The 26,787-nt window shown below is 38.1% G+C and overlaps 1 protein-coding gene and 1 non-coding gene across 2 annotated transcripts in view; one reads left to right on the top strand and one right to left on the bottom strand.

The window, feature by feature from the left end:
* The window catches only part of ROCK1 (Rho associated coiled-coil containing protein kinase 1), a 647,994-nt gene that overhangs the window by 377,351 nt on the left and 243,856 nt on the right, over positions 1–26,787 (top strand). The gene's annotated exons all lie outside the window — the stretch shown is intronic.
* LOC126005671 (U6 spliceosomal RNA) lies at positions 11,090–11,196 on the bottom strand. The gene has a single exon (XR_007494712.1). It is a non-coding gene; the product is annotated as a U6 spliceosomal RNA (small nuclear RNA).

The following is a 26,787-nucleotide window of genomic DNA, read 5'->3' on the forward strand; positions in this document are numbered from 1 at the left end:
AAGATAGATACAAGTTACAGAAAATTAAAAATTGACATAAAACTACCCAAATTTTAGAGAGAGGCATGAAATGGATTTTTTTCCAACATTCCTCAGAAGGGACCAACCCTACTAACATGAAACTTAATCAGTCTTGAACTTCCACCCTCCAGAATTCTGAGACAATAAAATTTTATTGTTTTAAGTCACCCAGTTTATGGTACTTTGTTATGGAAATTCCAGCAAGTTATATCTAAGTTTCTTAAGGACTTCTTAATCTGTGACCATCTCAGGCAAAGAATCACAATTTACAATTGATAAAAACTTTAAGAAATTTATTAACTTTGTAGTGTCTTTATGTTTATTATTTTCTTCTGAGAATGATAAACTCATAAAACATAATGAATAAATTGCCTTTGGGCATCTGAGGAAGAAGGAATTTATGGGGAACACAGTCCTCTCTATTAGCCAATTTTGTGAAAGAAAATGACTGAAGGATGAAGTATTGACAGTATAAAAAGAAAAGATAAAAAAGGGTGCCTTTAGGCTCTGATCCCCACCCCTCAGAAAAAAAAGAGGCAGAAGAAAAATGAGAAGAAAGAAGAGAAAAGAAGAAGAGGAATAAGAAAAGGGAGGAAAAAGAGTGAGGGGAAAGAGGAAGAAGAGGAAGAGAAAGGGGAGGAGGAAGGCAGGAGAAAAGAGAGAGAAGAAGTAGGGAAGAGGAGGGGGAGAAAGAGAAGAAGGAAATATAGAAGTTTCTCTGGTTTCCCAACATCAATATAACTTCTATCGCCCAGAGAATTGCAGCAATCTCTTAACAGTATCTGTATCTCCTATCTGTATCTTTCCTCATGACATTTTTCAACTTTACTTACCTCTTCTTAAAATACCAGAGATGGAACTAGAGGTGAGGCAAGCAAGGTGCCTAAAATGAAAAATATAAAAAGAAATTTATGTTCTCGTGCCAACTCAGTAAGCCATCATTGCTGCCCAGCTCCTTAAGAGCAAGAGAGCTCTGTGTGCTTTCTTGAATATAAGGCTATTTATGCTTAGTCAATCTCCCTCTTTGTCCCTCCCTGTCTCTCTCCTTCCTTTCTCTTTCTCCTTCCTTTCTCTTTTTCTTCTTTATCTTTTTCTCCTTTCTTTCTCTCTCCTTCCTTTTTCTCTCTCCTTCCTATCTCTCTATCTCTCTCTCTCACACACACACACACGCACACACACACACACACACACACACACACACAGTCTCCACTTCGATTTCCTTTGTTTCTTTCTCCCTTAACTCCAGTCACATGCATTATTCTCCCATGTTGGATTCATCTATTCCTGATTTCAGGGCTTTCATTTCAAAATTTCTAGTTTGATCTTCAGAACCATGTATAGTTCCCCAGGGATTAGTACTGAGCACAGAAACAAGAAGAAACTCTGGAGCACTGCTTAGGTGTGATTTCCAAACACACACACACACACACACACACACACACACACATATATACAAAAAAACACTATGTAATGTATTTTACTATTCAGGTAACATAACAGTAATGTTATACTTTGGGTGTACAAAAGTTATTGTTAAGTGCCAAGGTCCTTACACAAATGTCTTACATCACTTCTAGTCTATTCCATCCAGCTTCATTCTCTAATATCCCATCCCACAACTTGGTAACCTCAATTCAGTTGTCAGTGTCCATGGTTTTATTTCCATTGAATAACATGCATTTTCTGGATCCTTCACTTGACTTGGAAATCCATTCATTCAGAAAGTAACACTCATTACTTTTTTTGCATGTATGTTCTTTTTTTTTCCCTTTAGGCCACACCCAGTAATGCTCAGGGTTACTCCTGGCTATGAGCTCAGAAATTGCTCCTGGTTTGGGGGATCATATGGGACAATGGGGATCAAACCAAGGTCCATCCTGGGTCAGCCATGTGCAAGGCAAATACCCTATTGCTACGCTATCACTTCAGCAACCTGTTTTTTTTTCTTTTTTCTTTTTATTTATAACAATGTGAATTACAAGTCTTTTACAGTTATATTTGAGGTACATAGTGACAGTGATTTAGGGCAATTTCCCACCACCAGTGTTGTCCTTCCTCCACCACTGCTTCCTGCATGCATCCCATACTACATGCTAGTGTAACAGTTCCCTTTTGTGTATAGTTTGTGGTAGTTTGGGTCTCTTGATTCTATTGTTGTTGACTTTGGTTTGGGTATTTGGATCTGATCATTTTTTATTTCCACTCAATGCTCATGAGACTGCTTTGCCCTTGGTACCATACACTTATTTTTTCCCTCAATTTGTAGGAAGTCATGAGACAGAACAAGATGATTCATATTCTATGGTTCTGTTAAAAAAAAAAAGAAAAAGAAAAGAGGGGCCTGAGAGATAGCATAACAGTAGAGTGTTTGCCTTGCATGCAGCCGACCCAGAATGAATGGTGGTTCAAATCCCGGCATCCCATATGGTCCCCCGTGCCTGCCAGGAGCAATTTCTGAGCACAGAACCAGGAGTAACCCCTAAGTGCCACCGGGTGTGAAGAAAGAAAGAAAGAAAGAAAGAAAGAAAGAAAGAAAGAAAGAAAGAAAGAAAGAAAGAAAGAAAAGAAAGAAAGAAAGAAAGAAAAGAAAGAAAGAAAGAAAGAGAAGAAAGAAAGAAAGGAAGGAAGGAAGGAAGGGAAGGAAGGAAGGAAGGAAGGAAGGAAGGAAGGAAGGAAGGAGGAAGGAAGGAAGGAAGGAAGGAAAGAAAGAAAGAAGAAAGAAAGAAAGAAAGAAATAGAAACAAAGAAAGAAAAAGAAAGAAAGAAAAAAAGAAAGAAAGAAAGAAAGAAAGAAAGAAAGAAAGAAAGAAAGAAAGAAAGAAAGAAAGAAAGAAAGAAAGAAAGAAAGAAAGAAAGGAAGGAAGGAAGGAAGGAAGGAAGGAAGGAAGAAAGGAAGAAAGAAGGAAGGAAGGAAGGAAGAAAGGAAGAAAGAAGGAAGGAAGGAAGAAAGAAGGAAGAAGGAAGAAAGAAAGAAAGAAAGAAAGAAAGAAAGAAAGAAAGAAAGAAAGAAAGAAAGAAAGAAAGAAAGAAAGAAAGAAAGAAAGAAAGGAAGGAAGGAAGGAAGGAAGGAAGGAAGGAAGGAAGGAAGGAAGGAAAGGAAGGAAGGAAGGAAAGGAAGGAAAGGAAGGAAGGAAGGAAGGAAGGAAGGAAGGAAGGAAGGAAGGAAGGAAGGAAGGAAGGAAGGAAGAATAAGAAAATTCCCTTGGCCTAAGTGATACAGGTGTTTTCACCATTAAAGCATATTGTCATGAGACTGACTACAGGCTCCAGACATATTCATTGTCAAACCCCAAGGTCTTCCTTTATGGTGCCAGGAAATGTTCTGCTCAGTCATGGTTGTCAAAGTCAGTCCTATGTAATTAGAAATCTTGGTTTTGCACAGATCCTAGGATGAAGTCTAGGATAGAGTCTTTCTTCATAGTTCTAGATGTTCTGCTCAGTCACGGTTGTTGTAGTCAGTCTTCCATAATTAGTCATCTTGGTTTTTGCACATATCTTAGAACAGAGTGTCTTCTGATTTCATCTCACTATTAGGTGATGAGGTAGGCTACCTGTAGATCAAGTTGTTGCTGTGTCCTCATTGCCAGGGTGTCAGATGAACCTACTCTGGCACAAGTTGGTGCCAGTGTGGTATCAGGGACTCCTCTGGGGGGAGTTAGATTCCTGGTGCTGGTGCAAGAAACTGTGCCAATTCTAAGGGTGGGATCCGGGGTGCAGGATTGCACAATCAATGTACAATCACATGAAGTCTAAGTCAAGTCCCCATGACAAATGTTCAGGGTGGAAGGTGCTCCTGTATTATAAAATTTATGACTTCTCATCTCTATTCTTATCTCTATTAGATAAGAACTTGTATCTACATATAAGATTGCCCCCTTTTATCCAAAAAGTCTCTGCTTTTTAAAGTATGCTTATTTCAAAGCCAGAAGGGTAGATAGTACAGTGGGTAGGGCTTTTTTTTTTTTTTGGCCTTGCATGCAGCCAGAGACTGAGAATAAACACTAAGCACAGCCAAGTGTGGCTCCCAAATCAAATACATAAACAAATAATAAGCAAAGTATGCCTATTTACATTTTCCTCAGATGATCAAAAATGTCATTTTCTTTAAAAGTACAATGGCTACTTTTTAAAAATTACCTTATTTAAACACAGTGGTTACAGGATTGTTCATAATACAGTTGGGTTATTTTTTCCCAGAGTTACAAAGTTGTTTGAGTTTATCATACAGTGTACAATACTCTTCACCAGTACGTATTTCCACCAATGTCCCCAGTTTCCCACCTACACCCACCACTGCCTACCTCAGAAACATACACTCTCTCTCTCTCTTTATCTCTCTTTCCTTTTAGACACCATGGTTTGCAATATTGTCACTAAAGTGTATCGTTTCTTTACTTCCTTTCAGCACCCTCTTTATCTCCTTTCAGCATCCAGGTCTTTTCCAGAATGATAATTTTTTTAAATTATCTTTATTTAAACACCGTGATTACAAATATAATTGTAGTTGTATGATTACAGTCATGTAAAGAGCATCCCCCTTCACCAGTGCAGGATTCCCACCACCAATTTCCCAGATCTCCCTCCTCCCCACCCCACCCACACCTGTATTCAAGACAGCTTTCTTTTTCCCTCATTCATTCATTGTTATGATAGTTTTCAGTGTAGTTATTTCTCTAACTGTACTTATCACTCTATGTGGCTCGCTTCATGTCATTAGCTGCACCTACATGGAAAGATGGGGGGAAGTAAGGGTTGGGAGTGAGGCAGTAAAATATTAGAAATGAGGTTTGTAGGGCAGTATCAAGGTCACAATACAAGATGGATATTATGGATATATAGAATATATGCATACAATACTATCAATATAAAAACAAGGAGAAAAATTTTCCACTGACGGTCCCAACATAAACCAGTGCTAGAACGGCCTGCCCTCCTCCCAGAGCGCATTCCCATTAGTGTAGGGAAAGATAGGGAGAAAGCCTGTTGACTCCTATAGAGTCCACCTAGACCGGTGCCCAGGGAAGGATTGAAGTCCAGGGGAGATAAACCATATACCTGGCAAGAGCTGGTCTCCAGAATCAAGGAGGAAACCGGAAGCCAGCTGTCTGCCCGCCCTCCTCCCCATGCACCTCTCCCCTGGAGTACGGAGGGAAGGGGGAAGCCTGAGGACCACTAAGAGTCCACCTGGACCTACTTCTGGCCATCTGAGCTGGCACCCAGAGAAGGCCTGGAGTCAGGGGAAAAAGACAAGGACGGCTGGGGGCCTGCCAAGCCTCCCAGCACTCCCCAGGCTAGGGAGAAAGGCTCTGGTATGGGGCCTCCCCAAACCCCATACCTGGCAAGAGCTGGTCTCCAGAATCAAAGGAAAATGGAAGCCAGATGTCTGCCCGCCCTCCTCCCCATGCACCTCCCCCCTGGAGTACGGAGGGAGGAGGGAACCTGAGGACCACTAAGAGTCCACCTGAACCCACTTCTGGCCATCTGAGCTGGCACCCAGGGAAGGCCTGGAGTCCGGGGAAAAAAACAAGGACGGCTGGGGGCCTGCCAAGTCTCCCAGCACTCCCCAGGCTAGGGAGAAAAGCTCTGGTATGGGGCCTCCCCAAATCCTATACTGGCAAGAGCTAGTCTCCAGAATCAAAGAGGAAACCGGAAGTCAGCTATCTGCCCGCCCTCCTCCCCATGCACCTCCCCCCTAGAGTACAGAGGGAGGGGGAAGCCTGAGGACCACTAAGAGTTCACCTAAACCCACTTCTGGCCATCTGAGCTGGCACCCAAGGAAGGCCTTGAGTCAGGGGGAAAAGACAAGGATAGCTGGGGGCCTGCCAAGCCTCCCAGCATTCCTCAGGCTAGGGATAAGGGCCCCGGTATGAGGCCTCCCCAAACCCTATATCTGGCAAGAGCTAGCTGTTTTCTAATTTTTAGATTATTAGAGGAGCCATCTTGATTTCTGTGTGTACTGCAAAATTACTCCATTGGTAAGGCTGTAGATTGCTTCTTACAATGTGCAGAAATGGAATTCAGGGGTACGCTTCGCAGCTGTGCTTTTCGGGTGTGGGTCCTGGAGAGATTACAGTTCTTGGCATCTGTAGGCTGGCTCAGCAGAAAAGAGGCAGAGAGCATGGTCGCTGTTCTTTATAAGTCTCTGGGTTCCCAATCACACAGCAAGAATTGGCCTCACCTTCATTGGGTGGGAACATCTTACCGGGTGTGGGTGTGGCAAGCTTCCTACTACAAAATGGTCCTTCTGACCCTTGTCTCTATTGTCTCTGGATATTATTACCATGCTAAGTTTTATTTTTATATCCCACAAAGAGTATGATTGTTCTAGCAATCCCTCTTTCTTACTCATTTCACTTGGTATAATACTTTCCATATCCATAATAGAATACTTTCATATCTCTCTAAGTCCTATTGCTGTGAGCTGATCCATATCCATGAAACCCTTGAGAGCAAATATTCACTTTGTGTGTGAAGATTCCCAGTCATGGGGAACTGAAGAGATGGTAAATGCACTTTAAGGCTTTTAGTAACAATATTCCCAGAATGTCTCTTTCTTTCTTTTTTTTTTTTTTTTAAACAAACAGACATCGGAATGCCAAAATGGAGATGGACTTTGGAACTAAGTTCAAATTAAAATCAATTAACAGGGGTCTTCTCAAGCTCCAGAAGCTTTACGCTACAAGTATAGCCTGACTGACTGTGACCACCATGACTGGGCAGAACGTATCCTGGGACCAATAAAAAAGATCCTAGCCTAGGCTTTGGCCTACTATCTGTACAATAACCAAGATCTCTAATTCCAGAGGTCTAACTGAGACAACTGCAACTGAAAAGAACTTCTGAAAACATAATCAAAGACTCTATCCTAGGCTTCGTCCTAGGATCGGTGCAAAATCCAAGACCACCAACTACAGAAGACTTATTAAAACAACAGTGATAGAACAGAACTTCTGGAACTGTTAAGAAAGACTCCATCCTAGGCTCCATCCTATGACATGTGCAAATACTCAGATCACTAGCTACAGAGGCCCGATTTTATCATCCACAAGGGAGTGGAAAGCTTCCAGACATCACAAAAGGACCTAGGGGAGAGTAAAAGAGCATGTACGGAGCCTTTAGTTATACCCATGACAGTATACTTCAAGGGCAGAGAAACCCTGAATCTATTAGACCAGGGGAATTCCCTTTCTAATCTCCCCAATTTTTACTGTGCCTATGCAAAAAATATAGCACAAATTAATTTTTTTTGTGGTTTTTGGGTCACACCCAGCAGTGCTCAGGGGTTATTCCTGGCTCCAGGCTCAGAAATTGCTCCTGGCAGGCACGGGGGACCATATGGGACGCTGGGATTTGAACCGATGACCTCCTGCATGAAAGGCAAACATCTTACCTCCATGCTATCTCTCCAGCCCCACAAATTAATTTTTTTGTAATTGTTGTTGCTTGTTTTTCTTTTCCTTTTTATTTTTTCCTGTGCTTTGATTCTTCTCTATTTGGGATTGTGGTTAGTGTTTGGTTGTTGTCTTTATTGCTGTGGTGCTTTTCAGGTTGTTTCTCTCTCTCTTTTTTTTTTTTTTTTGGTCTGATTTTTTTTTGTATTATTTTATGTTTTTCTTCCTTTTTCCCTTTCTTTGCTTAAACTGGTTTTTATAGTCTCTAGAAGGACTTCTCCCATCTTTATCTTGTTTGAATTTTTGCGCCCCCTTTTTTTCTTTTATTTTTTTCTTACCTTCAAACAGAACCACATAACTTGAACCATCTTGTTCTGCCTTACAAATTGAGGGGTAAATAATGGAGGGCACTACTTCCAAACAGTCATATGAACATTAAAATAAAAATGATCAGATTTAAAATGATCAGAAATAAAAAATGATCAGATTTAAATACCAAATCCAAAGCCAACTACAACAGAATCAATACTCAATCTACAACAAGCTAGACACAGAAGGAATCACTTATATTAGCAGCCTCGGGGGCAAAGGAGGGACTAGTTTTGCTAGTTTCAATACACAGCAACATGAGCACTACTGAAAATGTATTTTCTATCTATTGCCATATAGTCAGTGCCCCCTTTCCAACTCATCTGTCCCCAAGCTATTTTTATAAATAACTACCAATCTTTCTCTGTGTTTGAATTTGCTCTTTATTGTTTGTTTTTTGGACCACACCCAGCTTACTCTGGCTCACCATGCTCAGGGATCACTATGGCAAGGCTCATTTGACCATACTGGGTGCTGAGAAGCAAACCCACATGCAAGGCAAGTGCTCAACCCTATGAATTTATACTTCCATTGTTTTATTCATTTGTTCTGCTTTTTAGTATTCCACATATAGTGAAATGATACAGTACTTGTTTTTATCTAACTTAATCACTTAATACAGTACTTTTACATCTCAACAATGTTATGTTTACATATTTATGCTTTACATTGTTCACGCATGTCAAAAATTTCCTAAAGATTTATGCCTCTTACAAAGGCTACCCACAGAATGGGAGAAACTATTCACTCAATACCCAACAGATAAGGGACTAATATCTAGAATATACAAGGTATATTAACAAGAAAAAAAATCTAATCCCATCAAAAAATGGGGAGAAGAAACAGACAATTTCTCAAAGAAAAAATACAAATGGCCAAAAGACACATGAAAAAATGCTCAACATCACTAATCATCAGGGAGATGCAAATCAAAACAACAATCAGGTACCATCTCACACCAAAGAAATTGGCACACATCATAAAGACCATGAACAATCAGTGCTGGTGGGAATGTGGGAGAAAGGAGCTCTCATTCACTGTTGGTGGGAATGCTATCTAGTCCAGCCATGGAAACAATATGGAGATTCCTCAAAAAACTGGAAGTTGAGCTCCCATATAATCCAGCTATACCACTCCTAGGGATATACCATAAAAACACAAAAATACAACACAAGAATGCCTTCTGCACACCTATATTCATTGCAGCATTATTTACAATAGCCAGAATCTGGAAACAACCCAGATGTTTGACAACAGATGAATGGCTAAAGAAACTGTGGTACATATACACAATGGAATACTATGCAGCCAACAGAAAAAATGAAGTCATGAAGTTTTCCTATACATGGATGGACATGGAATCTATTATGCTGAGTAAAATGAGCCAGAGGAAGAGAGATAGACATAGAATAGTCTCACTCATCTATGAATTTTAAGAAAAATAAAAAACATTATTATAATAATACACAGAGACAATAGAGATGGAAGGACTGGCCCACAATATGAAGCTTTACCACAGAGTGGTGAGTAATAACTACACTGACAACTATCATAACAATGGTAGTGAGTGAGAGAAATAGAATGCCTACCTCGAATATAGGCAAAGGGTGGAAAGGAGGAAGATGGAAGGCATTGATGGTGGGTATATTACATTAGTGAACGGGGGATGTTCTTTTTTAAAACTGAAATCCCACTACAAAATGTTTGTAATTATGATGCTTAAATATATTTCTTTTTTTAATATTTTTATTTAAACACCTTAATTACAAAAATGATTGTAGTTTGATTTCAGTCATATAAAGAACACCCACCTTCACCAGTGCAACCTTCCCATCACCAGTGTCCCAAATCTCCCTCCTTCTTGTACTTGAGACAGGCTTTCTACTTCCCTCATTCATTCACATTGTTATGATAGTTCTCAGTGTAGTTATTTCTCTAACTTCACTCACCACTCTTTGTGGTGGGCTTCATATCGTAAGCTGGACCTTCCAGCCCTCATCTCTTTTGTCTCTGAGAATTATTGCAAAAATGTCTTTTATTTTTCTTAAAACCCATAGGTGAGTGAAACGATTTTATGTCTATCTCTATTCCTCCATTTAGGATTTCTTGCCCCTTTGCAAAAATTAAATGATTGTGTGTCTGGGGAAATAAAGTTTTTTTTTTATAAAAAAGAGTTATATCTCAAAACAAAGCCCATTGATAAACATCTAACTCTGTAAAGTTAGATTCTTTATTGATTCATTTCTTAAAGGACACTCAGGTTGCTTCCACAGCTTGGCTATTTAAAATAATGCTGCAATGAACAGAGGAGTGTATATGTCTCTTGAATTGATGTTTTGTATTTATTGGAAAATATCCACAAGTGAAATAGCCCATATGTTATTTCTATTCTTAGTTGTTTTTAGAAGTTTCTGTACTGTTTTTCATTGTTACTGTATGAATTTACATGTCAATCTACAGTGCATGGGGGTAACTTTTTCTCCACATCCTCAACATTTGTTTTTAGTCTTTTTGGTAATAGCCATTCTCACAATAAAGTAATAGCTTATTGTGGTTTTATTTTCATTTTATAAAAAAAAAACACAAGTGATGTTAGGGGCTGGAGTGGTGGCACAAGTGGTAGGGTGTCTGTCTTGCATGTGCTAACTTAGGACGGACCACAATTTGATTCCCTGGCATCCCATATGGTCCCCGAAGCCAGGATCAATTTCTGAGCATATAATCATAGTAACCCCTGAGCATCACCCAAAAATAAAAAAAGTGATATTAAGTATATTTCATATAGGCTTTCTTTGAATAAATGTCTATTCAAATCCTTTTTAGGACATCTACTTAATGGTCTATTTTTGTTGCGTAGTAGGAATTATTAGGAGTAATAGAATTTATATATTTTTGAATATTTGTCCCTTTCTAATGTATTACTTTAAAATACTTCTTTTCAGCAGATTGCCCTTTAATTTGAATAATCTTTTGCTGTGAAGCTTTAAATTTAATGTAATCCTAATTTTTTATTTTATAGCATTTAAGCTATAAAAGACAGTTCATTACCCAAATGCAATTTATAGCACAAAATAGTATTTTATATGAAATGTTATTTGATAATCAAGTGCATTTTAAAAATTAAATATTATTTACTATTAATTTGAAAACTCACAATTCTATACACTTATATCAAAAATTCTAAGCATATAGGGACCGGAGCAGTGGCGCAAGCAGTAGGGAGTTTGCCTTGCACACACTAACCTAAAATGGATCATGGTTCATCCCCTGGTGTCCCATATGGTCCCCCAAGCTGGGAGTGATTTTTTTTTAATATGGAATGCTTCACGAATTTGCATGTCATCCTTGTGCAGGGGCCATGCTAATCTTCTCTGTATCATTCCAATTTTAGTATATGTGCTGCCGAAGTGAGCACTGATTTCTGAGCGCATAGCCAGGAGTAACCCCTGAGCATCACCAGGTGTGGCCAAAAAACAAACAAACAAAAATTCCAAGCATATAATTTAGCTATGTTCATTCAACCTGATGAAACCTAAATGACCATAGAGGCTTTTTTGTGTAATAGCTAACAACAATTTGTGGAACATCTTTGTGAAGCACTGCTTTAAATCAATGCCCTAAGTTCTTTTATTGAGGTATCATGATTTCTAATATTGATAATATAAATATTTTAGGCACATCACATTTTGCACCATACCAGCACCAGAATTATTTAATAGAAAGTTGAGACCCTTATCTAAACTGATTTGCTTAAAGAAGTTATTTACTTAGGAAATACACAGTATTTTAAAAGCAATTGATTATATCTTTTTATTGATATTTTACTTCAAACTATCAGTGATCATAAGCAAAAACAAATTAGATTTGCCTCATTGAAGTACTTCAGTCATCCCTCACTTTTATATTGGTTTATGTAAAACAGGCAATTCAGCATCTGAGGAAAATTAAATTATATGGTAAGTTAAATCACCTATTAACGATCTAGTCTAGTCATTAATATGGATATGAAAATATCAATTAAGTAGTCCCTTCAAGGTTCTATAGGTTTCCAATATCTTACAGGCTTTCTTGACAAGTCACCAATCCTAGTGATTTTACCCTTCATTGATCAATATGTAAGTCTTACCTCCCTAAACAGACTACTTGCTCTTAGAATGCTAGAACTAGTATTTCACTTTTTTTTTCTTTTTAGTGGGTCCCCTATACATTTAGTAAAATCTCAATATTTTTGAATGGCTCACAGGAAGCCAACCAAATATATAAGGTAAAAGATTAGTCTAAAAGATTAAGGAAGGTGCCCAGCCTTCCACCACCTTTCTAATTTCAATTAAGTCTCTCTCTCTCTCTCTCTCTCTCTCTCTCTCTCTCTCTCTCTCTCTCTCTCTCTCTCTCTCTCTCTCTCCTCTCTCCGTCTCTTGTATAGTTAGCAACATTCTCTCTCTCTTTTTTTTAGCAACATCTCTTGACAGTCTTTTCCAGGAGTCCACAATACTAAAACTATCCTTGTTCAAGTACACTGCTTAAATCTGTTCATTTGATTTTAATAAATCAAATGAAAAGTTCTTCAAATCAACAGGGCAAGTATATGTCAAGTTTCAAATTCATTTGGAAATCAAATGGACCTGATTCATTCATACAAAGAAAATCTGTTTTTATTTCTGCTTGCCTGACCTCAGATTAGGTACATTCTCCCTAAATACAAAGCAGCTGCTTTTTGACACCAAGTTAAATTGTATTACTCAAGCGGAAATTGATCCTAGAGTCTGACTAGTTCTAATTTATATTTTAGCCTTTTTTTTTCTTTTGGGTTTTTGTTTTGGGGGTCACACCCAGCATGGGCACTCAGGGTTTTCTCCTGGCTCTGCACTCAGAAATTGCCCCAGCAGGCTTCCTGGGATGCTGGGTATCAAACTGAGGTCCATCCTGTGTTGGCAAGTGCAAGGCAAATGCCTTACCGCTGTGCTATCGCTCCAGCTCCTTTAGCTTGTATTATAGCAGGAACTTAGAGAAAATGAGGTAAAAAGGCAATTTCCATGGGTCCAGATCAATAGTACAGTGGGTAGGATGTTTGCCTTGCACATAGCCAATCCAGTTTAACTTCTTATATTCCATATGGTGTCCCTAAACACCTCCAGGAGAATTCCTGAATGCAGAGCCAGAAGTAACTCTTGAGCACTACCAGGTGTGCCCCTTTCCCTGACAAAAATAAAAATGGAAACTGACTAAACTCCCCATATAACTAAACTGTGTCTGGAGAACAAGTTCTGTACTGACCAGTTTAAGCAAACCCACTACGTACAAAATAGAATCCCCCAAAGTTCCTAAGAAGTACAACTTTTATTACATATGCACCTTTGATGTATATGGGCCATTGCTATCAGATTAACTCCATTTTACAAATAAATCATCATATGTTATTTTGTAGGAAATATGTTCCCAATTTTCTTTAGGCACTGGGAGTTATTGCATATCTATCCATAAGTTGAAATAAGACTATTGAAATAACTGAAAACAATGAAAGACATTATGTATGATCCAATGCTGATCTGGCAGGAGATGAAAGGAAGAACAGGATTTAAGGCAAAGACAATAAATAGGCTGTTCTTTCCAGATTGGAGCAGCATTATTTGGCAAATCTTTATGAGACAGCAAGTCTAAATTTCAATATGGCAAAATATATTTAAATATAAAAAGCAAGGATGTGTCTTAGTGGTAAAGCCCTGGCCTTGAATATGTAAGACTCTTTAACTCCCAGCACTCTTTCCCTGAACAAGTAAGTGACTGTGAGCATTGACCAAGAGAGCTTCCAATAACACTGGAGGTGGCTCGGGGAACCATATGGGATGCCAGAGATCAAACTCAGGTCTGTCCTGCATCAGCTGCATGCAAGGCAAACACCCTATGGCTGTACTATTGCTCTGGCCCCTCTTCTGGCATTTTTTGCTGTACAAAAGAATTAAGATAATTTATTTTCTCGATTTATTTAGATAAATTAAGTTTCAATGTGTGTTTTATTCCTTGAATCCTGGTTTTGAAATCCTGGCTTTCTGGTTATATTTCTTTGATACACTGTTTAATTTTATTCCAATAGCATAATTTTTTTTTATCAAAGTTGAGTCCTTCCACATAGGAATGTGCCTCTAGCCCTGTGCAGACAATCTTCCTGGCCAATAGCTTTTTCACTGTCATGTTGCAATATTGTTGAAATTATTAATTTGATGAATTTCTTCATTTTATATACATGACTTTAATTTTGCAATTTGCTGATTGGAGTACTTTATTCTGACTATAATTATTAAATTTCTATTAAATTTTATTAGTTTTTGTTGTTTCCTTAAAATATTATTGAGGGGCCGGAGAGATAGCATAGTGGTAGAGCATTTGTCTTGCATGCAGAAAGACGATGGTTTAAATCCTGGCATCCCATATGGTTCCCCGAGCCTGCCAGGAGTGATTTCTGAGCGTAGAGCACTGAGCACTGCCGGGTGTGACCCAAAAATTAAATATATATTTATTTTTTATTGAGGTCTTCCCTCAAGCTGTTTCTGTGTTTTACCATTGGTCCTGATCTCCCTGCTGTCTCTCAACCTATTTTAGGTTTGTCTGCAGAGAGAGGGACCCTCTGGTACTCTGCCATCAACCCTCCTCTTCCTATGTCATACAGGTGCTAGTGCATCCATGCGAAGACATTTTAATTTATATCAGTTATTTCCAGGTAGATTGGACCTAGCACTTCTTTCTCTTAGAAAACATACAACTCGAAACTCAGTTAGAGGTAAGGTGTCTGCCTTGCAAGCACTAGTGTAGGATGGACCACGGTTCGATCCCCCCATGTCCCATATGGTCCCCCCACGCCAGGAGCGATTTCTGAGCCCATAGCCAGGAGTAACCCCTGAGCGTCAAACGAGTGTGGCCCAAAAACAAACAAACAAAAAAAAAAACCTCAGTTAAACAAACCAATGACTTAGTTGGCAATGTTCTTATCATACTTAGATAACCTAGTTTGTTTAGGAAAATAAACTCTAAAGCAGATATTCCTCTAGCCACTTTTTATACAACCAATTCAATAAATCCATTTCTTAAACAGTCTTACTCCAGCATTACAATCCACTAAATTCAAAGAACAATGGGAAAACTAAGGAAGACACCTACAGTTGGGGATATGGAGAGAACCCCTGGCAAATTTCCAAGCCCACTACAATGTCAGAGCCTTATAGATGAGGACGTAAAATCAATAATGTTTTAGCAACAGAAATCAAGGCATCACTAGCCTGAGAAATCTATAGATAAACAATTCAACCAACTCAAAGAAGAGCTCTTCCAGAAGATGAGCAAATCAATACAAATGAAAACGAAGGAACTAAAAAGCATGCTAGTAAGCTATAGTAACAGAATTACACAGGTGGAAAATAACATAGATGAACTTGAAGATAAACTACAAATAGCTTTGATAAGGAAGCAAAAAGAAATGAAAAACAATGGAAGAAAATATAGGTTACTTAATGAGCAAAAACAAAAGAAATAATCTCTGAATTATAGGAATACCATAGGAGATAAAAAAGGGAAAGGGGAGAACAAGTAGTGAGGGAGATAATAGCAGAGATCTTTTCCACTCACTGCAATGAGGCTGCTATACAAATCCAAGAGGCTAAAAGAGTTCCAAACAAAATAGACCTTAACAGAACCACACTAAGACATATAGTAATCCAAAAGGCAATGTGGCCGACTACAAAGTCAATATACAAAAGGCAGTTGCATTACTTTATACAAATAATGACTCAGAGGATAAAGAGATCAAAAAGTCTATACCATTTAAAATAATGTCCAAAACTATCAAGCACCAAAGAATCAACCTAACAAGACAGGTGAGAGACCTATGCCATGAAAATCTCAAAACACCTCAGAAAGAAATTGGAGAAGACCTAAGGAAATAGAAGAGCATTCCATGCTCATGATTGGAAGAATCAATATCATCAGAATGACCATCTTACCTAAACTACTATACAGTTTCAGTCCAAAAAACCTAAAAACCCCATCAAAAATGGGGAGAGAAAATGGACACTTCCCTGAAGACCAACAGATGGCCAACAGACACGTGAAAAAATGCTCATCATCGTTTATCATTAGAGAAATCCAAACCAAGACAACAAAGAGATATCATCTTACACCAGGGAGGATAGCACATATCAAAAATACTGGGAACAATCTCTGTTGGTGGAGATGTGGTGAGAAAGGATTTCTTAGCCACTGTTGGTGGGAATGCTTGCCTGGTGCAGCCCCTATGGAAACAGTCTGGAGGGTTCTCAGTAAACTCAAAATTGAGCTGCCATATGACCTAGCAATCCCTCTTTTTAGATATCTATCTCTAGGACAGAAAAACAATAATTCAAAAGGATGTATGCACACTGCTATACATCTATTCATTGCAACATTCAGTACAATAGCTAAGACTTGGAATTAATCTAGACGTCCAAGAACAAACAAGTGGATCATGAAGATATATATATACAAGGAATACCACATAGCTGTAAGGAAGGATTCAATCATGCAATTTGCAGTTACACAGATGGAATTGAAAGATATTATGTTAAATGAAGTAAGCCAGAAGAAGGATAAATATAAAATAATATCAATATAAAATGATATCATTTATATGTGGTATTTAGAGTAACAACTGCATGAAGAAACGTAATGGTCTAAATGGGAGTTGTCTCAAACACCCTTGGCCCCAGTATAAAGAGGGGATGGAAAGAATCTGAGTGGAAGAGGAGAAAAAATAAATATGAAAGGATGGGACCAAGGGCCAAACAATCTCAGGTACATTGGTAGTGTAAAAAAAAAAAAAAAAAAAAAAAGGACAGAGGGGTCGGAGAGATAGCATAAAGGTAAAGCGTTTGATTGCATGCAGAAGGATGGTGGTTCAAATCCCGGCATCCCATATGGTCTCCCAAGCCTGCCAGGAGCAATTTCTGAGTGTAGAGCCAGGAGTAACCCCTGAGCGCTGCTGGGTGTGATCCCAAATAAACAAACAGAAAAGAACAGAACTAAATAATCAAGCCAGAACCAATAACAATGGAATCAAAATACCCAAACTTTAATAATCTAAACTTAAAATGGGCCTCATACTTACAGACTGGGGGCCAGGGGGAGGGGTATGGGATGCACTTGGGAACATTGGTGGAGGGAGGTAGACACCGGTGTTGGGATTGGCCTTGATTTATTGAATATCTGAACCCCAACTATGAAGGACTTTGTACAACACAATAGTTTCAATAAAATTAAAAAAATATAGAGGCCGGAGCAGTGGCACAAGCCGTAGGGCATCTGCCTTGCACGCACTAACCTAGGAAGGACTGTGGTTAGATACCAGGTATTTCATATGGTTCCCCAAGCCAGGAGTGATGTCTGAGCACAGAGCCAGGAGTAACCCCTGAACATCACCAGGTGTGGCCCAAAAACCAAAAAAAAAATTTTAATATATTATTGAAATTTTGATATATTGCATTAAATTTGTGTACTACTTTTAACAAATAGCCATTTTGCTTATATTAATCCTCTCTTTCTATAATGTAGAATATCCTTCCATCTGTTAGTGTCTTTTTCTATGGATTCAACAGATTAGAGCAGTAGTTGGCAACCTGCAAATCGCGAGCCACATTTGGCTCTTTACACTTTTTATTTGTCTCTTCTGTGTGCCAGGTGGCCACTCCAGGAGTCAGGATTCTGCTCCTAGCCTCTGTCAGTGCGTGCCCTGTGTGGCTCTCAAAATATATTTCAATCGTGGTTTTGGCGAGATTTGGCTCAGTTGAAAAAAAAGTTGCCAACCACTGGTTAGAGCACATGCTTTGAATGAATGAATCCCAAATTTAATTCCTGGTACCATATGGTCCCCAAGCATGACCATGGAATGACCACCAAGCACCATGTCAGGAATAGTGGCTACTAAGATGTAACCCAAAAGTCTTGAAAAGAAAGAAATGTCTTATAGGATTTTTTTTGTTTGTTTGTTTTGTTTTTGTTTTTAGGGTCACACCCGGCAGTGCTCAGAGGTTACTCCTGGCTCTATGCTCAGAAATAGCTCTTGGCAGGCTCAGGGGATCATATGGGATGCCAGGATTCGAACCACCATCCTTCTGTATGCAAGGCAAATGCCCTGTCTCCATACTATCTCTCAGGCTCAATGTCTTATAGTTTTAATTTTCTCTTCTTTGTTAAATATATTACTAAATTCTTAACAGGATTATTCTCTTAATTTATTTTTTCTAAATTTTTGCATTTAGAAATAAAACATTTTACATGGATTTTGTAACTTGTTTACTGTACTATATTTTACTGTGTTCTATGTATATTTTGCTGTTCTTTATTGTTTAAATTGTTTTTAATTTAAGTCTGTGGGATTTTATTATATTATTATATTAGTTTCAAATATTACATTACTTTCTTTGAATTTCTTATTCTTGCCCAGAGTGAGCATTTCCAACTATTGTTGTCATAGTGGTCCTTTCTCTAGCTTAACTGCATTCCCACCCAACATTTCTATTATGTTTGGGTATTATTTTCATACTATGGTTCTTTTAATACCCAGCATATGAGTGAGATCATTCTATTTCCCTCTCTCTCTGACTCATATTACTCAGCATATCTCCATGTCTATCCTCCATGAATTGATGTGACTATTTTTGTTCCTTCTTTTGTTGATATAGGGTATTATATTATTTTATTTGCATATGTTAGACCATTCTTTCATCTTGGGCTAAATACCACTTGATTATTGTACATGATTTCAATCTATTGTTTTATTGATATTCTAGTATTTTGTTGAAATGTTTTATCTATGTTCATAAGAGTAATATTTACCTCATAAAATGTGTTTTTAAAGTATTCAATATTTTTTAATTTTGGGAAAATATTGAGAAGTATAGGCACATATTTTTCTCTGGAAGTTTGGTAGAATGCTTAGTAAAGCCATCTGGCCTTAACTTTTTTGCAGGAGGAGATTTTGGATTTCTACTTCAGTTTCTATACTTGTCATTGGTCTTTCCAAGTATCTTTTCTTCCTGGTTCAATTTTGGTAGACTGTATTTTAGTTTAAATATATTCATTTCTACTAGATTACTGAATACATTGAGATATAATTGTTCATAGTAGTCTTATAATCTTTTGTGTGTCTATAGTATATTATAATTTCTACTCTTTTATTTATGAACTTCATGAGAATTTCTCTTTCATAAAAATACTTACGAGAATTTCTCTTTCAATGTTAGCTAGAGGTTTTAATTTTATTCAGCTATTTGAAAGAACAACTCTAAGTTTCATTATCTTTTATATCTTTTATTTCTATAATATTTATCTCCATCTATTTCTATTATTTGATTTTTCTAATAAATTTTGCTTTTCTTATTTTCCAAGTTGTCTTAGATGTTAAATTAAAATGAACATTGATATTTTTCTTCTTTAATTAATAATGTAAGCCTCTGCTGTTAACTTTTACTTTAATATCATTTTTGCTCCATTACATAAATTTTGGTATCTTCTGTCTTCATTTTTAGAATTTGTCTACAAATGGGGTTGTGGCTCAGTGGTAGAATGCCTGCCTCATATGCACAAGACTTTGGTTCAGTCTCCAGCATTGGACAAAAATTTGCTTCCAATTTTTTTTCTTTGTTCATCCAACAATTATTAAGAAGCAAGTTTAGTTTTTATGTGTTCATAATCCTTTTTATTTTCTTTATGTTGTTGTTTTTATTTTGTATAGTGCTATTATCAGATTCATTATGTTTATTATGAGCTCAGTATTTATACATTCATTAATTGATTTGAGTACCAACATATAGTTTATCATTGAGAATGTTGCACCTTAGAAAAATGCAAATACTGCTGTTTTGGGTGGAATTTCCTCTGAAAATCCATTAAAACTAACTAGTCTAGTTCATTATTTAAGTCTACTGGCTATATATTCTACATATGATTGATCTGTTCATAGTGTTTTGTTTTATTTTTTTGTCACACTGGTTTCAATGGTTAAGCCTCATGTTTTCAGGGGACCAGGTCATGCCAGTAATCAAACCCAGGTACACTCTAGCTCACTGAGCTATCTCCCTGACCCCTGTTCATGGTTTTAAAATGGATTATAACATTTCCATATCATTTAAATAATTTCTCTACATGTTAATGAACTGAATTTCTCATGTAAAAGATATAAAATTATTGGCTGGATCAAAACATAACTTTAATTTTTCGTTTCCTATAGGAAACTCATCTTAGTTCCAAAGACAAATAAAGGTATTTCCATCATATACTTTTATCAATAGTGAAAACAGTTTAAACTATGTCATGGCACATAAGAGATGAGTAAGACCTGGTCTCATAAATTCCTTACTGCCAATCAATTAGAGTAGAGATATATTCAGTTCATTGTGTGTAAGATTTAATATGGCCTGTATTCTATGATTAAAACAGAAGTTCTCATAGGCTTTGAAGGTAAACCATATTTTTGCACCATAAATGTTTTGAGTTAGGTTTTGAAAGATAATTGATTTTTAACATGTAGAGATTAGTGTAGTCGATATGAGGATTGTGTGACTTAAGACAGGCTGAACAGTTATATTCTTGGCCATGGAAGAAAGCATGTCTGATTTGATGGAGTGTGCAGTGTCAGCAGGCCGTGCTGGAGAACAAGGCACAGAACTGTGGGGGAGTTTAGGACAGATATTTGGATGACCTCAAATACCCCATTAAAGTTTTGGAAGACAATTCGAAAGAGTTATATTTTTAAGCAGGGGGAATAGATATGAGCTGAGTTGTGATTTAGGAATATTACCTGGCAACAATACATGATTTGGACTGGAAGAGTAAAAGAAGACAGAGAAATAAGAAAGAAAACAATACAGTAATTCAAGGCAGAGGCATGAGAATATGAAATTGAAAAGAATTGGTGAAAATAGAAAGGTGAGAAAGATCAGGAGACATTGCAGAAACAATAGTAAAACCATTTTTAAATTTTTGTTCATTTCCTTTTTACCTGTTGGAAATTATTCGAAAGTACTGGGACCTTAACTGGCTGATTGATGGTGGGAGACTGAGAGCCAAGTAAATAACAGTGATTTGTAGGTCATAAGCCAACAAGTTAAAAAGCTTTAGAACATTCTGATCTTCGTACAAATGCTTGATATGCTCTTGTTTTCTAACATTTTATTTCAATTAGTTATGTAGTCTATAAGTGCTATATGCCATTGACAAAAGCATTTAGAAATAACTTATATTGTAGGGCACTTACTGGCATGACCAGGGTTCAATTCCTGGCAGCCAATATGGCCCTGAGCACTGCCAGGAGTGACTCCTGAGCAGTAGAGCCAGGAGTAAACCCTGAGCATCACAGGATATGGTCAAAAAATAACAACAACAATAATAACAAAATCTCAACTTAATTGAAGCATATAGTACAGGAATTAAGCTTGCTTCCCAGTAACCCTGGTTCAAATCTTCTGCCCACTATATGTCAGGGGTCACTGCTCATCACAGAGCCAAAAGTACTCCTTGAGTACCACTGACTATGGCCCCAAAACAACAACAAAAGGCAATTTGAATTATTATTTCCTTTTCATCATCTCATTCTTGTGACCCTAAAGTATTATGAAGTAAATTAATTAATAATACATTGGCAAATCTGGGAGAGGGGTTTGGGTTCTACTCAGAAGTGCAGGTGGTCTTTCCAGGCAGTGCCAAGGGACAAAACTGGAATCAGCTACCTGCCAGACAAATGCCTTTACCCTTGTACTATTGTTCCAGCTCAGCAAATCTATTTTTTTTTTTGTTTGCTTATTTTGGGGCCACACCTGCAGTGCTCAGCGGTTACTTCTGGCTCTGCTTTCAGGAATCACTCCTGGAGGGCTTGGGGACAGACCATATGGGATGCTGAGAATTGAATCTGGGTCAGCTGCATGCAAGACAAACACCCTACCTGCTGTACTATCCACTCCAGCCCCCACAAATCTATTTTTTTTACCACTAGAGTGGCTACATAGATGGTTATGTTGAATTCAGTCACTTCCATATTCCCAACATCATGATATTGTCGTGTAAATGTAACTGTATAATACTCATCACATTTCTTTGAATAATCATCGCAAATTTTGTGTCAATTGGCTTTTTTTTTTTTGCAAAAAAAGCATGCAATTAGCATATGTGAAATTTTTTGAACCTCTGCCAGTATTACTGAAAATAGTGTGTGATATTATGTGGTGAAATGCAGTAATGACCCATTTACATTTCTATAGTGACTTCCTAGTGTTCCTTTCCTCCAAAATTTTATCTTGATATCCAAGCCCTCTAGGAACTGGCCTCATTTACCTGTACATCTTTACTTTCTCTATTTTCTCTATCTATATGCCCTCACCAATTCAACTGACCTTATTATCCCTTGCTCTCAATATATGCATCTATACCTCAGTTGTTTTGCTTTCAGGTTTTTACTGCCTGAGTTTTTTCCCTTGACCTTTTTGCCTATTCAAGTTTCTATCTATTATTAAGACTGGCTCAGATTTTACCCATCTTTTCCCCACATTCTTCAGTAAAAAAAAAAAAAAAGCCATCTTTAAATTTGTTCAAGTTATATTACATCTGGAGTCTATATCATGTAATTTGGAATTTAATTATCTGCTTTGTTTCTTAGTTCTCTTCCCTTTCCAAGCAGACTATATTTTCTTGGGGGAAAAATTAACCATGTCACACACTTCTGATTCTTTTTATGTTTATTCACTGTATTAATAAGAATTATTTTGGTAGCAAATGACAGAATCCCAATTCAAATTAGTTTGTACATAATAGGTCTTGGTTATTTTTTGTTTGTTTTATTTGGGGTCCATACTTGAAAGTACTTAAAACCTACTCCTGGCTCTCAGCTCAGGAACACTCCTGGTGGAATTCAGGGGACTATATATAATCCCACAAATTAAACACAGGTTGGTTGCATGTAAGGCAAGTTTCATACTTACTGTACTATATTTCCATTTTCAAAAAAAAAGTGCTTGTCTTGCTTACTGCAATAACTAGTCCCAGGATTTAGAAGCACTTTTGAATCTCAGTATTTAATGTCATCACAAATCAGTCTCCCTTCTCCTGGCTTTGCTTTCCTGTGAGAGAATGCACTAGGTCATATTTTTTTTAAATACTAAAAAATAAGACTAGTGTGACTAGAAGCCTGTATCTAAACAGCTTAGAAGGTTGGAACAGGGCCCGGAGAGATAGCACAGCGGCGTTTGCCTTGCAAGTAGCTGATCCAGGACCAAAGGTGGTTGGTTCCAATCCCGGTGTCCCATATGGTCCCCCGTGCCTGCCAGGAGCTATTTCTGAGCAGACAGCCAGGAGTAACCCCTGAGCACCGCCGGGTGTGGCCCAAAAACCAAAAAAAAAAAAAAAAATAGGGTGTTTGCCTTGTGTGCAGCTGACTCAGGATCAATCTCTGGCAACCCATATGGCCCCCTGAGCCTGCCAGAAATAACCCCCTGAATGCTGGAGGATGTGGCCCAAAACAAAAACAAACAAAAAAAACCCAGCTTAATAAATTAGCAAAAAGGAATGCATATTTTTTTGTTTTGTTTTGTTTTGTTTTAGACCACATCTGGAGTGCTCAAAGATTAGTCCTGGCTATGTATTCAGTCATCACTTCTGGTGGGCTTTAGGCACCAATAGAGTGCTAGGGATCAAACCTGCATTAATAAAATGACCCTGTCTGCTATATGATCTCCAGAACCCAGGAATAATGCAAATTTTTAATCATTGTTCTAGAAAAAGGCACAAGACCACTTCTCATTGTCCTTAAAAAAAAAAAAAAAAAGTGAGGCCGGAGAGATAGCATGGAGGTAAAGCATTTGCCTTTCATGCAGAAGGTTGGTGGTTCGAATCCCGGCATCCCATATGGTCCCCTGAGCCTGCCAGGAGCGATTTCTGAGCGTAGAGCCAGGGGTAACCCCTGAGCCAGGAGTAACCCCTGAGCGCTGCCAGGTGTGACCCAAAAACCAAAAACCAAAAAAAAAAGAGTGACATACTTAACCCTGAACCACTCACAGCAACTCTTTTTTTTTTCACGATTTGATAGTTGTATTTTTCAAATATAACTGCTTCTGTGCAAGCATCAATATTGGCTTTATATATAAATATTAATAATTGTGTCTTATTTCTGACAGCTTGAGTGTCTTTGGAATCAAAGTCTACATTTATTATTTGCTAAGTGTAAATTTTCTTTTCTGTCACTTTTGATTTGATTTGAGATACAATAATAATAGTTTTAGATGTTTTACTTATACAGGTTTTTTTGTTTTTGTTTGGTTTGGTTTGGTTTGGTTTTTGGGCCACACGGTGGTGCTCAGGGGTTACTCCTGGCTGTCTGCTCAGAAATAGCTCCTGGCAGGGGGGACCATATGGGACACTGGGATTTGAACCAACCACCTTTGGTCCTGGATTGGCTGCTTGCAAGGCAAATGCCGCTGTGCTATCTCTCCGGGCCCTTATACAGGTATTTTTATCTCTAAAAATTTAACAATAATATTCCAATTGTGATATATATTACATGTGTTAATATATTAACAGTAACTATATATTACATTTTATCTAATCATCTGTCTTTTTGCTCCTCCACTCGATTTCTTTCCTTCTCCTCTCTATAGTCTAGGCCGCAGTGGTCGGCAACCTTTTTTTTCAACTGAGCCAAATCTCGCCAAAACCACGATTGAAATTTATTTTGAGAGCCACACAGGGCACGCACTGACAGAGGCTAGGAGCAGAGTCCTGACTCTTGGAGTGGCCGCCCGGCACACAGAAGAGCCAAATTAAAAGTGGAAAGAGCCACATGTGACTCGGGAGCTGCAGGTTGCCGACCACTGGACTCTGTCCAATGATCAGATTGGTGGATATGTCCCAAGATGTGAGCTAAGTGTTAACATCTCACAAGGCCATTCTGTTCAATGAGCACCCTTGGCTTCTTTAGTCATTGCTTCAGAACATTTACTATCTCTTAATTTGGTGTAAAGATGTGGACAACAATGCAGTTCTGCTGATGGTTAGGACCCTTAGACATTAGGTAAACTTCATCTCTATCTCAGGACTCAGTTTAGGTTTGATGCCATTGATTCTGTTGTCAGTATGGTCATCACTCTTGGTTCATCTGTCATGGGATTGAATGTAATTCCCAAGTCCTTTGGGAATTGATGAGTTACTCAAAGAAGCAAAATGGATTGCTGTTGTTGTCATTGGTGGTGCTGGTGGTTTTGGCCACCCTCAGTCACAACAACCCTTTATTTAGATCTGAATCAGAGAGCAAACCTTTTCTTTGTTTATATGTTTTGGGGTCCACACACACCAGTATTCTGAGTTCTCTGGGGTTATTCTTGGCTATTATTTCTGGGATTATTATGCTCAGGAGTGACCTTTGATGGTGCTTAGGAGACAATATATGGCTCTGGTGTTTTCAACTGGGGTTGATTGCATGAAGGCAATGACTATCTCTTGTGCCCAAAACCGTCATTTGTATTTGATAAGGAGTGGGGGTGATCCACAGCTAGACTTGTTTATAGGCTATTCCTGACACTGCTTAACAGTCATTACATATTGTACTCAGTAGACATAGAGTGCTGGGATTTGAACCTGAATCTCTCACATGCAAAGCATATGCTCAACCCTCTGAAGTATCTCTCTGGCCTCTATATAAAAATTTTAACTGGGGGGCTGGAGAGATAGCACAGCGGTGTTTGCCTTGCAAGCAGCCGATCCAGGACCAAAGGTGGTTGGTTCGAATCCCGGTGTCCCATACGGTCCCCTGTGCCTACCAGGAGCTATTTCTGAGCAGACAACTAGGAGTAACCCCTGAGCACCACTGGGTGTGGCCCAAAAACCAAAAAAAAATTTTTTTTAACTGGGAGATACTTCATACTTCATACTTCATACTTCATAGCTTCCTATATATGCAGCTTATGTAGAGACTGGCACAGGATCGTTTTCCAAAGAAAAACTTAGTCATTTCCCCCGTAGAAGGAAAAATTAGTTTCAAGAGAGCTAAAATAACAAATGCCTGCAAAATTACCCTATCTTCCATGTATTTAGGACATTATAAAATCTTTTCAAATACTCCAAAAAGGGATGGAGATATAATTCAATGGTTTAAGCACAGGCTTCATATGCAGGAGGCCTAGATTTGATCCCCAGAACTGCATGGTCCCCCAGCACTGAGCTGCAGTAGATCTGAGGACTAACAACAGGTCTGGCCCAGAAATCACAGTAACTAACAACTATAAACAAATACCCAAACAAGAGAAGACTTTCTCAAACTGTTAGATCATTTATTTTATACCCAAACAAGAGAAGACTTTCTCAAACTGTTAGATCATTTATTTTTAGTCAGTATGCTGAAAGTTCCAAAGGGGAAAATTTTTCCCCTTTAGAAGAGTGGACATAAATCTCTTTAATCCTCTTTTTGAAGCCAATTATCCCACAAGGAGGGAAACCTAACCAAGATGATGGCATGGGAAAACCTAACTTTCTCTGAGCATATTTTATTCAGGAAAGGGACCAAAAGCCACAAACCAGTCTACAACAACACGGTGACATCCCTGAATTTTCCCAAAGTAACTTAGTGAGGTATCCTGCATGCAAACTTCCTTGCCAAGCACACTGAGGGGTTCATTTTCTAAACATGTGATGAAAAAATACAAATACTTGCTTACACTTACACTCTTATGTCCAGTGTTCAAGCCACCTCACCTACAATGCTCAGTCATTTTTTTCTTCCACCTCAATCCTTGTTTAATTGTCTTGGAATAAAGCGTCTCTTTAGAGTACAGGCGGGGGTCGGGTGGGGAGGAGGGAGACTTGGGACATTGGTGATGGGAATGTTGCACTGGTGATGGGTGGTGTTCTTTACATGACTGAAACCCAAACACAATCATGTATGTAATCAAGGTGTTTAAATAAAAAAAAAGAATAAAGTGTCTCTCCTACAAACTATCTTCATGGA

The sequence above is a fragment of the Suncus etruscus genome, chromosome 3 (assembly GCF_024139225.1).
Source record: "Suncus etruscus isolate mSunEtr1 chromosome 3, mSunEtr1.pri.cur, whole genome shotgun sequence".
Taxonomy (NCBI): Eukaryota; Metazoa; Chordata; class Mammalia; order Eulipotyphla; family Soricidae; genus Suncus; species Suncus etruscus.